Raw genomic sequence first — 12,346 nt, forward strand, 5'->3', positions numbered from 1 at the left:
ACAGTTTCTGTGAGTGCCCGCCGATCTCAACTCCCAACTTCCAAAACTCAGTTTTGATCGTCTACCTACCGAGCTCACTGATTCTTATTTTATTGAAAAATACATGTTAACACTAAGAAGCAGGCAGGCATCTACTCAGCCTGACTCCATGGTTATATGTGTCTCCACTTTTCCCCAGCTCTTCCCCCACACACCTAACTTTTATGTGTCCTCTTAAAGAGAAAAGAGGAAGAGTTGATTGTTACTGGGCTCGTCTTGAGAAACCTCTGACAGACTCCGTCCTGCCTACTAACTTCCTGTATCTGGAAAGCATAGCCGAGGAGGTTCCAGGAAGAATCTCTTCTCTTTTTTTATTTATTCTTTTTTTTTTGTTTTTTTGGCCATGCCTGCAGCCTGTGAAAGTTCCCAGGCCAGGCACTGACGCCGTGCCACAGCAGCAACCTGAGCCACAGCAGTGACAACGCTGCATCCTTAACCCACTGAGCCACAAGGAAACTCCCAAGAATTTCCTATCTTAGTAAACATCAACGTTTCCACTGCCGTAACCTTACCTGGGTGTGTGTGCGGGGGGGATTATTGCTGTCAAGCGTTCCCGTGTCTGCATAACCAGTCAATGCCCTGTAGGAACTGGAAAATCGGGGAAGCAGGCAGGTGTGGGTGACTGAGGACCACAAGTTCATAGCCTTAGTCTTCTGTGTAGGAAACATAGAGCGGCTGTTTACAAGAGCTTCGCAGCCATTGAGACCAGATTCCCTGGGGGTCTCATTAGAGACGAGAAAGAATCATGGCCCTGCCTGCTTTGTACCAAATAATGATGATAAAGAAGATTGTCTAAGGTTTGGATGTAACTCTTGGGTCAGAACTTGAAGACATTAGAAATGAACGCAGCTCTACGGATGTAAACCCCAGACAGAATCCCCTGGGCCCTCAACCTTGGGACCTGGCTAATCCAGGGCTGTGCCTGTAGATGTGGAAATTCAGTTCCTAAATCCTTGCTCTCCTCGATTCCTTGGTTCAGATTCAGGGCTGTTCCTGTGTTTGCTGTGTACGTCTGGCTTTCCTAGGTTGGCTTATCTGCCGAGGTGATTGGTGACGCCTGATCATCACCACTTTGCGGATGGGGGCGTTCAGAGCCCATGACAGAGCTGAGCTTAACCCATGATCGCACTTGGGTTACAGGAGAGCCTGATTCTAAAGGAAGATGTCTCCAGAAGAGCAAACCCAAAGACTCAAGACCACTTTTTCTCTTTCTTTGGACACCCCGAGGCATAGGGTGTTCCCCGGCCAGGGCTCAGATCCAAGGCACAGTATCAACCTACACTGGATCCTTAACCCACTGTGCCAGGCCAGCGATCAAACCAGTGCTCCCAAGACAGGGCCGCCTTGTTGTGCCATAGCAGGAACTCCAAGCCCCGCCCCCCAAATTTTTGTTTTTTCATGGCGTAGCATATGGAAGTTCCCTGGCCAGGGATCAGATCCGAGCTGCAGCTTTGACCCTCAAGCCACCTGTGCAGGATCCCCCAGCCCACTGGGCAGGGCAGGGGATAGAATCCACGCTTCCACAGGGACCTGAGCCTGCCACAGTCAGGTTCTCAACCCACTGCCCCACAGCGGGAACTCCTACCCAAGTCCTTTTTCTTTCTTTTTTTTTTTTTTCTGCTTTTTAGGGCTGCACCTGTGGCATATGGAGGTTCCCAGGCTAGGGGTCCAATTGGTGCTACAGCTGCCGGCCTACACCACAGCCATAGCAACGCAGGATCCAAGCCATGTCTCTGACCTATACCACAGTTCAGAGCAACGCCAGATCCTTAACCCACTGAGCAAGGCCAGGTATCGAACCCGCAACCTCATGATTTCTAGTCGGATTCATTTCTGCTGCGCTGCCACCGGAACTCCCTACCCAAGTCCTTTTAAGCCTCTCCCTGGGTGGCCTGCACTGACATCCCACCAGCCAAAGCAATTCCTGTGGCCGAAACCCTAGTCAAGGGTCAGGGAAGGGCCCTCCATCGGCCCGGAGGCCATGGAATGGTTATGGACCTGTAACTGGATTACAGAGGAGGGAAAGACTGAGAGCCATAATTCATGCCGCACAGGAACTTCCTGGTAAACCACGCCAACGAGACAGATGTTAGCAATGGTGGGGGGAGAAGGAGGCAGAGACAGGAGCAATGAGATCTCAAGCAGGCTTGTCGGCCAACAGAGTGTCCGGGAGCACTGAGCCGAGAGAAAGCAGGCTCACCCCGCAGTCTAGGGAGCAGCTGGTCCTACAGGGAAAGCGGGAGTTTCTGTTTTTAGCACAGGTTGGGGATGGCATAAGAAACAGGGAAGAGGAGGTCCCTTCGTGGCTCAGCGGTCACGAACCTGACTGGCATCCATGAGGACGCAGGTTCCATCCCTGGCCTCACTCAGTGGGTTAAGGATCTGGCATTGCTATGAGCTGTGGTGTAGGTCACAGACATGGCTCTTGTGCTGCTGTGGCTGTGGTGTAGGCCGCCAGCTGCAGCTCAAATTCGACCCCTAACCTGGGAACCTCCATAGGAGGATGTGGCCCTTAATATACAAAAAAAAAAAAAAAAAGAAAAAGAAAAAAGAAGAGAAAAGAAAAAACAGGGAAGATACAAGTTATGTTGTTACAATATAATAGTTTCTCCAGCTATTCCTGTCTTGCAGGTTTGTGTTTCATTTTGGGCAGTTACCACCTAACAACAGAGAAATTTCGTAAAGAGCTAGATGGCGTGGATTACATTGTGTAAAATTATTTTTAAAGAAAATGTGAAGTCACAAAAATAAACTCAAAATGGATTAAAGATGTAAATGTAAGACTGAACACTCTAAAACTCTCAGAGGAAAAATGTGTGATTTCTTCATAACATAAATCGCAGCAAGACTGTTTTGGATCCACCTCTTAGAGTAATAAAAATAAGAACAAAAATAACAAATGGGGCCTAATGAAACTTAAAAGCTTTTGCACAGCACTGGCAACATAAACAAAACAAAAAGACAACCCACAGAATGGAAGAAAATATTTGCAAATGATGCAACCGGCAAGAGATAAACTTCCAAAATATACAATCAACTCATGCAGCTCATATTAAAAAATCCAATTAAAAAATGGGCAGAAGATCTAAGTAGGTATTTCTCCAAACAAACGAGACATACAGATGACAAAAGCCCGTGAAAAGATGCTCAACATCACTAATTATTAGAGAAATGCACATCAAAACTACAATAAGCTATCCCCTCACACTGGTCAGAATGGCAGTCATCAAAAAGTCTGCAAGTAGGAGTTCCCTTCATGGCGAAGTGGTTAATGAATCCAACTAGGAACCACGAGGTTGTGGGTTCGATCCCTGGCCTTTCTCAGTGGGTTAAGGATCCCGCGTTGCCGTGAGCTGTGGTGTAGGTTGCAGACAAGGCTCGGATCCCAAGTTACTGTGGCTCTGGCATAGGTCGGTGGCTACAGCTCTGATTAAACCCCTAGCCTGGGAACCTCCATATGCTGCGGGTGTGGCCCTAGAAAAGGCAAAAAAAAAAAAAGTTTGCAAGTAATAGGGAGTTCCCATTGTGGCTCAGCCGGTTAAGAACCCAACATAGTATCCATGAGGATGCGGGTTCAATCCCTGGACTCACTCAGTGGGTTAAGGCCACAGCTACAACTCGGATCTGGTGTTGCGGTGGTTGTGGTGTAGACCTGCAGCCGCAGCTCAGATTCAGCCCTTAGCCTGGGAACGGCCATATGCCACAGGCGTGGCCCTAAAAAAAGAGGAAAAAAAAGTGTCGGCAAATAATAGAGCCTGGAGAGAGTGTGGAGAAAAGGCAACCTCCTCCACTGTCTGTGGGACCATAAATTGGTACAGCCATGGAGAACAGTACGGAGATTCCTTTAAAAAACTAAAAACAGAATTTCTCTCTGATACAGCACTCCCACTCTTGGGCATCCATCTGGAGAAAACCATAAAACTGAAAAGATACACGCACTGCCGTGTTCACCAAAGCTCTAGTTACAACAGCCAAGACATGAAAGTCACCTAAATGTTCACTGAATTGACAGTGCATTGGATAAAGAAGATGTGGTGTGTATACATACGACAGAATATTACTTATCCATAAAAAAGAATGAAGTGATGCCACCTGTAGCAACGTGGATGGACTTAGGAATGATCACACTAAATGAAGTAAGTCAGAGAAAGACAAATATCATAGACAAATATCACCCATATGTGGACGCTCCAAAAACGGATACAAGTGCACTTATTTACAGAACAAGAACAGATTCAGCCTTAGAAAACAAACTTATGGTTACCAAAGAGGACGGGGGGGATAAGTTAGAACTATGGGATCAACATATACACACGACTATACATAAAATATATCATCAGGAGTTCCTGTTGTGGCTCAGCAGCTAACGAACCCAAGTATTATCCGTGAGGATGCCGGTTGGATCCCTGTCCTTGTTCAGTGGGTCAAGGATCCGGCGTTGCCATAAGCTGCGGTGTAGATGGTAGACGCAGCTCAGATCCGACGCTGCTGTGCCTGTGGCACAGGCTGGCAGGCAGCTACAGTTCCGATTCGACCCCTAGAGTGGGAACCTCCATATGCCGCAGGTGTGGCCCTAAAAAGACAAAAATAAAATAAAACAAAATATATAATCAATAAGGACCTACTGTCTAGCATGGGGACCTCTACTCAATATTCTGTAATAACTTCTATGGGAAAAGAATCTGAAAAAGAAAGATATATGCATATGTATAACTGAATTACTTTATAGTACACTTGAAACACGGTATTATAAAGCAACTCTATTCCAATATTAAGTCAAAATTAAGAAAAGATAAAGAAAACACTTATTTTTCAAAGTGTGTGTTATAATGTGATAAGTGCAATCCAGCCTAGTATTTAAGCACGTGTGCTTTGGTCAGCTGCCAGGGCTCAGCTGTTTTTGTTGTTGCCAGAACATCACAACAGTGGAAATGCTACATGAAAAAGTAGGAGAGAAAAATATTCCAAATGCAGGGTTTTTCCAAAAATTTCTTCAATAAGCAGTGTTGAAAACTGTGAAGGGTCTGAGATTTTAGCCCACTGGCAAGTTAACAAACTAGTCTTCCAGTTTCATGGACGGTAGCACAAGACTCTCAGGTCAAAGACAAAGGGTTTAACCTATAACTTAGATAGTGTCGGTTCCATTCCGGGCCACCGAAATAAAGAAAATACCAAAATAAAGCCAAAGCGAGTCACTTGAATATTTTGGTTTCCCAGTACAAATAAACGTTATGTTTACACTATACTGCATATAAGTGTCAGTAGCATTATGTCTTTTTAAAAATGTATACACCTTACTTTAAAAATATTTTATTGGCAGTTCCCGTTGTGGCTTAGCGGTTAACGAACCTGACTAGTATTCATGAGGACATAGGTTCGAACCCTGGCACTGCTCAGTGGGTGCCACTGTGGTGTAGGATGCCATGAGTTGTGGTGTAGGCTCGGATGCCAAGTTGCTGCACCTGGGGAGTGTAGCTCTGATTCAGCCCCTAGCCTGGGAACCTCCATATGCCAGCGTGCGAGCCCTAAAAAGATAACAATTAAAAAAAATAATAAAAAAAAATAAAAAAAAACAAATAAAAAAATAAAATAAAATAAAAATATTTTATTGCTCCTCAACATCCCTGATTATTAGAGAAATGCAAATCAAAACTACCATGAGATACCACCTCACACCAGTCAGAATGGCCATCATTAATAAGTCCACAAATAGCAAGTGCTGAAGGGGGTGTGGAGAAAAGGGAACCTCATACACTGTCGGTGGGAATGTAAGCTGGTACAAACGCTATGGAGAACAGTATGGAGGTACCTTAGAAAACTATACATAGAACTACCATATGACCCAGCAATCCCACTCTTGGGCATATATCCAGACAAAACTCTCCTTGAACAAGACACATGCACCCGCAGGTTCATTGCAGCCCTATTCACAATAGCCAAGACATGGAAACAACCTAAACGTCCATCAACAGAGGATTGGATTAGAAAGATGTGGTATATACACACAATGGAATACTACTCAGCCATCAAAAAGAACAAAATAATGCCATCTGCAGCAACATGAATGGAACCAGAGACTCTCATGATAAGTGAAGTAAGTCAGAAAGAAAAAGACAAATACCATGTGATTTCAATTATATCTGGAATCTAAAACATGGCACAAATGAACCTTTCCACAGAAGAGAAAATCACGGACTTGGAAAATAGACTCATGGTTGCCAAGGGGGATGGGGAGGGAGTGGGAGAGACTGGGAACTTGGGGTTAATAGATGCAGACCATTGCCTTTGGAATGAATAAGCAATGAGATCCTTCTGTGTAGCCCTGGGAACTATGTCTAGTCACTTATGATGGAGCCTGATAGTGGGAGAAAAAAGAATGCATACATGTACGTGTGACTGGGTCACCATGCTGTACAGTAGAAAACTGACAGAACACTGTAAATCAGCTATAATGGAAAAAATAAAAATCACTACATAAAAAAGTAAAAGAAAAAATTTTATTGCAGAAATTTGCTGTTATCTGTGCCTTCAGAAAGTCATAAAGTTTTTGCAATAATAATGTCAAAGTTTACTGATTGGGGAGTTCCCGCTGTGGTGTAATGGGTTAAGAATTCTACTGCAGCAGCTTGGGTTGCTGCAGAGGTGCAGGTTTGATCCCTGGCCAGGCACAGTGGGGTAAGGATCTGGTGCTGCCACAGCTGTGGTGTGAGCTGCGGCTCAGATTCAATCCCTGGTCAGGGAAGTTCCACATGCCGCTCTCCAGGACATTAAAAAAAAAAAAATGACTGATCATAGATCACTATAAAAATATATAATCATAATGGAAATGTTTGAAATATTGTAAGAATTACAGAGCAGCCACAAACCTTCAATTTGGGAAAAACACCTTATCTTCAAGGTGCAACAAAGTGAAGCATGCCTGCACGACCCACAGCAGTAGCAGGAGCCAGAGTATCAGCATTTACACCAGTTCCCGGAGCCCCGAGTCTCACAGATTGACCTGAGTAAGGCCAAGCAGCACCTGTTTACCTGGGTTGTGAGAGGAGAGGATCCCCAAGCTCAGGAAATCAAATCTTTCATTGGTGAGGATAAGCCTTCCTGACTTGGTCGCAGAAGGATACATAGGATAGTATACCAGACAGCAGAAAAACCTGTCCTTTGCTCCGGAAAGACACACCATTTCTCTCCTCCAGTGATGTTCATTATACAAAACCTCCTGGAAGGAATGGTCTAGAACAAAAACAGTGAATGGCTCTGCTCACAAAATGTTCAGAAAGGCACAAAATGTGCAAGAGACACATGGAAACTTTGCTCTTACAAAGCATGCAGTAATTTTATACTCATGCTGTTTTATTTGTTATTAACAGTGAACAGAAGATGGAGGCATTTATTGTTGACTCTTCTGTCCAGGTATAGAATTATACTCTTTTTTTTTTCTTCTCATGTACCAGAAGCTAAAAAAAAGGGATATTAACACAAAGAGAAAGAACCCTTTATCCTAGTCAACTATTTCAGACAGTCTGAGAAAAATGAGTCAATACAAGCCAAAAGGAAGGATCATGATATTAAGAAAAGTATGCTTTAAGAGAAAATAAAGGATTAAAGAGGGTACAGATCTTTCTGTTACTAAAAGATACACTCCATACTGAATGTATAACATTCATGAACCTCCATGTGCTCCATCACCCCACATGAACTCAAAAGGTAAAAACTATTACTCTACATGGGAGTCTCTCTGGGGCACCATGGAAACGAATCCGACTAGGAACCATGAGGCTGCAGGTTCGATCCCTGGCCTCATTCTCAGTGGGTTAAGGATCAGGTGTTGCTGTGAGCTGTGGTGTAGGTTGCAGACAAGGCTCAGATCTGGCATGGCTGTGGGTGTGGTGTAGGCCGGTGGCTCTAGCTCTGATTCAACCCCTAGCCTGGGAACCTCCATATGCCGCGGGAGTGGCCCAAGAAATGGCAAAAAAGGGAAAAAAAAAAATTTAAGTTAATGTAACCATATCAATAAAGGAAAAGCACATTAAAACATTAGATATCTGAATATTACAATCTTCATATCTACTTTTTCGAAGTCTATTTCACAGACACAGCTATGACATAGAAAAAAAATGTATAGAAGTACATTCCATATAAAAAAGTCCCCAAGGATTCAGCAGCAACCAAGAAAGTACAAGGCTAAGCCTGAGCTGGGTGCTCAGGGACAGAGCTGGTTTGACAGAGTGGAGTGGAAGCCCCTGTGGCAGGAGCCCCCATGATGCAGTCAGACTTTAACGGAGGATCAAGTCGTAGGTGGGCCCCAGGGTGCCCCACAAAGGGTTGTGACCCTGAGGATCCCTGGAGCAGCACACAGTCCTCCAGGAGACCAAACAAGATCAAGATCCAGGAGCGACGCCGGTGCTGGCAACTCACACGATTGTGCCAGTGGGCGGGTCTAACTTCCGGTTCTCTTTCTCCACCGGCCGCTGAAAATGAGACCGGCTGACTCCTTTGAATGAGCTTCTGGGATGCATTGACACCAAAACCCACACCACAACAGCGATAACTGCCAGACCCTTAACCCCCTGCAACCCCAAGGGAACACCCTTCCTTATGATTTTTTTATGTTCCGTAATATGTCGGGTTTACCTGTCAAATAACAAGCCTTTTTTTTTTTTTTTTTTTTAAGTGGGGGAAATTTTTTAACTACTTTTCTTTCTTTTTTTTTTTTTTTTTTTGTCTTTTTGTCTTTTGTTGTTGTTGTTGCTATTTCTTGGGCCGCTCCCACGGCATATGGAGGTTCCCAGGCCAGGGGTCAAATCGGAGCTGTAGCCACCGGCCTATGCCAGAGCCACAGCAACGCGGGATCCGAGCCGCGTCTGCAACCTACACCACAGCTCACAGCAACGCCGGATCGTTAACCCACTGAGCAAGGGCAGGGACCGAACCCGCAACCTCATGGTTCCTAGTCGGATTCGCTAACCACTGAGCCACGATGGGAATTCCTACAGCTCCAATTCTTAAAAAAAAAAAAAAAAAAAAAAAAAAAAAAAAGTAAGATGGAGTAAGAATGCCCCTTAAGCCTTTACACCCTAGCAAGCACTTAGGGATGCAGTCCCAATGATCCGACTCTTACCCGGGAAGAATGGCTGTCTTCACATTCACCGGAACTCCCAGGCTTGCTCACATTTCCAGACCCGGCCAGAGAGGGAAAAGGAGCCGTCACTGGGGTTTTCAGGTTCTGCACCAACAAGGAGCTGGAGGCCTGGACTCAGCGTTCAATACAGGAAAGATGGGGCCTCAGTGGCCACTAGGGCCATGTTCCCTGAGAGCGTCATTAGAGACAAGCAGAGAGTAATTGCCGCTTCTCCTCCGTGGCTTTTTTGGATCCCACACTGATAGCATAATAAAGACCTGTCAACAGAGCTATGTAATTGCTGGTGCGGGACTTGGCAAGGTTGGGAATGATGCAATTTCAGGGGCACTCATTAGCAGCAATGCCCTCTATAACTCACCCCGCGTTGCTGGGAAGCACACAGGATGCTGGAGAGGGATTCAACTTTTGCTTTGTTTTTTGCTTTCTAGGGCTGCACCCTTAGCACATGGAATTTACCAGGCTAGGGGTCAAATTGGAGCCTTAGGCTGCAGGATCCTGAACACATCTGCAACCGACACCACAGTTCAGGGCAATGCCAGATCCTCAACCCGGGATCGAACCCACGTCCTCATGTATACTAGTCAGGTTCATTACCACTGTGCCATGGTGGGAACTCCTAAACTTTGGATTCACACAGATCATTACTGACTTCCCAGACCCACATCATCAGTCAGGCATCATAAGTAAGCTGCCAAGGTTCACGAAATTGCACAATTTCACCCTCTGTAGAGAAGAGAAATAAGAATCACCTCGTAGCATTGTGCAGACGAAATGGGGTGAATTATGCTAACGACCTCGTGACTCCTAACTTCATCAGGGCCTGAGGGATCATGTCCACTCAGTGGAGGCTCAAGGTATCACGTGAAATTTCCCTCCTTTTGCTCTCTCCTCAACCATCTGTGTTCCACATAAATGTTATTTAGAAATAGGGTCACATGTTTATCTTCATATGTCATAAGACATTTTTAATCATTTTTTAAGGCCACACCCATGGCAAATGGAGGTTCCCAGGCCAGGGGTCGAATTGGAGCGACAGCTGCCAGCCTACACCACAGCCACAGCAATGCCAGATCCAAGCTGTGTCTGTGACCTACACCACAGCTCACGGTGACACCGGATACTTAACCCACTGAGCGGGGCCAGGGATCAAACCTACGGATACTACTCAGGTTCATTGCGGCTGAGCCATGATGGGGAGCTCCACAATTCATTTTTTTTAAAATTTATGGCTGCAGCATAAATGTACAGCATGTGGAAGTTCCCTGGCCAGAGACAGTATCCGAGCTGCAGCGGGAGCAATGCTGTATCCTTTAACCCACTGCGCCAGGCGGGGGATCAAACCCTCACCTCTGAAGAGACCCAAGCCACTGCAGTCAGATTCTCAATCCACTGCACCACGGCAGGAGCTCCTCATCATATGTTCTAACTTGGGGGTAAATGAGGTAGAAATGGGAAACTTTGCTGAGTTCAGTTATAAATGGTAGGACGTGGATGCCAATGAGGAACAGAAAATTCCCATGTCAAGTATGCATCACACTCGTTGCTCTGAAGGCAAAATCTGGCTTTAAGGTGCCATAGAGGCTTTTTTATTATTATTATTATTAATTTTTTTTATTTTCCCACTGTACAGCAAGGGGGTCAGATTATCCTTACACGTATACATTACAATTACATTTTTCCCCCACCCTTTCTTCTGTTGCAACATGAGTATCTAGACAAAGTTCTCAATGCTATTCAGCAGGATCTCCTTGTAAATCTATTCTAAGTTGTGTCTGATAAGCCCAAACTCCCGATTCCTCCCACTCCCTCCCCCTCCCATCAGGCAGCCACAAGTCTCTTCTCCAAGTCCATGATTTTCTTTTCTGAGGAGATGTTCATTTGTGCTGGATATTAGATTCCAGTTATAAGTGATATCATATGGTATTTGTCTTTGTCTTTCTGGCTCATTTCACTCAGTATGAGATTCTCTAGTTGAGGCTTTGATCTTATGCACTGTGAAGTTTGATTTCCCAAGTTGATAATGTTAAAAAGTCACTCATAAAAGCCATACGCCTGGGTCAGAAGTGGCCGTTGAATTCCTAAAAAAAATCTCCTCTGGAAATCGAAGTGGTCTTCCAATTAATCTTCCATTTGGGGTTATTTACAAATAATATATTCCTTATGCTGCCCAGGGAATCTTAATAAATATCATTAACCTGCTCTCAGTTAACTCAAAATAAAAAATCCAGGGCTGTAAGGAGCCTGTGCGTCTCCATCAGACACGTGTTGTGACACCAAGCACTCTTCATTCCATTTCCAAAAATACGACAACCTCCCCAACCCCAGAAAATTAATTTTCAAAGATCTGGGGGAGGAGATGAAGAACAGCGACTGCATCAGGAAAGCCATGGTTTCCAAGTGTCAGAAAACCAACTCACATCAGCCTAAGCAGAGACAGAATCTATGGCTTGATAGAACCGCAAAGGCCAAAATTCCTCCTACCAAAGGCTGCGTGTTCCAGGGACCCAGACAATGACGTCAGAACCAGGATTCCTCTGTCTCTTGATTCCCTGTGTTTCTGCGGTACTTCACTCCACACACCATCTCTCTCCATCCGGCAGGCGAGGCGGCCAGCGGCAGCTCCATGCTCGCCCTGTCCCAGAAAAACGGTCACATGCCTCGTGGAACTGCTCTCTCCCCGGGTTTCCTAGCACTGTTATGAGGCAAGATGGTGATGGCCTCTTCCTGGATGATGTGCCCCAATCAGAAGCAAACCACTCCCGACGGGAAAGTGGGAGAGTCTGCTCATCCAGCTGGGAAAGGGAGTTTGGGTTTAATAGAAGCAAACTCTGACATTTAGAATGGATACGCAATGAAGCCCTACTGGGTAGCACAGGCAACCTGTCTAATCTCTTGGGATACACCGTGATGGAAGGTAATATAAGAAAAGGAATGTCTATTTTTATATATATAAAACTGGGTCACTTTACCATACAGCAGAAGTTGGCACAGCACTGTAAATCAACTATACTTTAATTTTAAAAATGTAAAACAAAAAAACAAAAAAACAAAAAAAAAACATACCCTAGAATCAAAAATCAGTGTATAAGAAAAATAAAGAGGAAAAAGACTAATCATTTTGAAAAAAAGAAAGTGAGGAAATGTTCAAAGTCCAATGTGGACAATATA

This window comes from Sus scrofa, chromosome 3, assembly GCF_000003025.6.
Source record: "Sus scrofa isolate TJ Tabasco breed Duroc chromosome 3, Sscrofa11.1, whole genome shotgun sequence".
NCBI classification, from domain to species: domain Eukaryota; kingdom Metazoa; phylum Chordata; class Mammalia; order Artiodactyla; family Suidae; genus Sus; species Sus scrofa.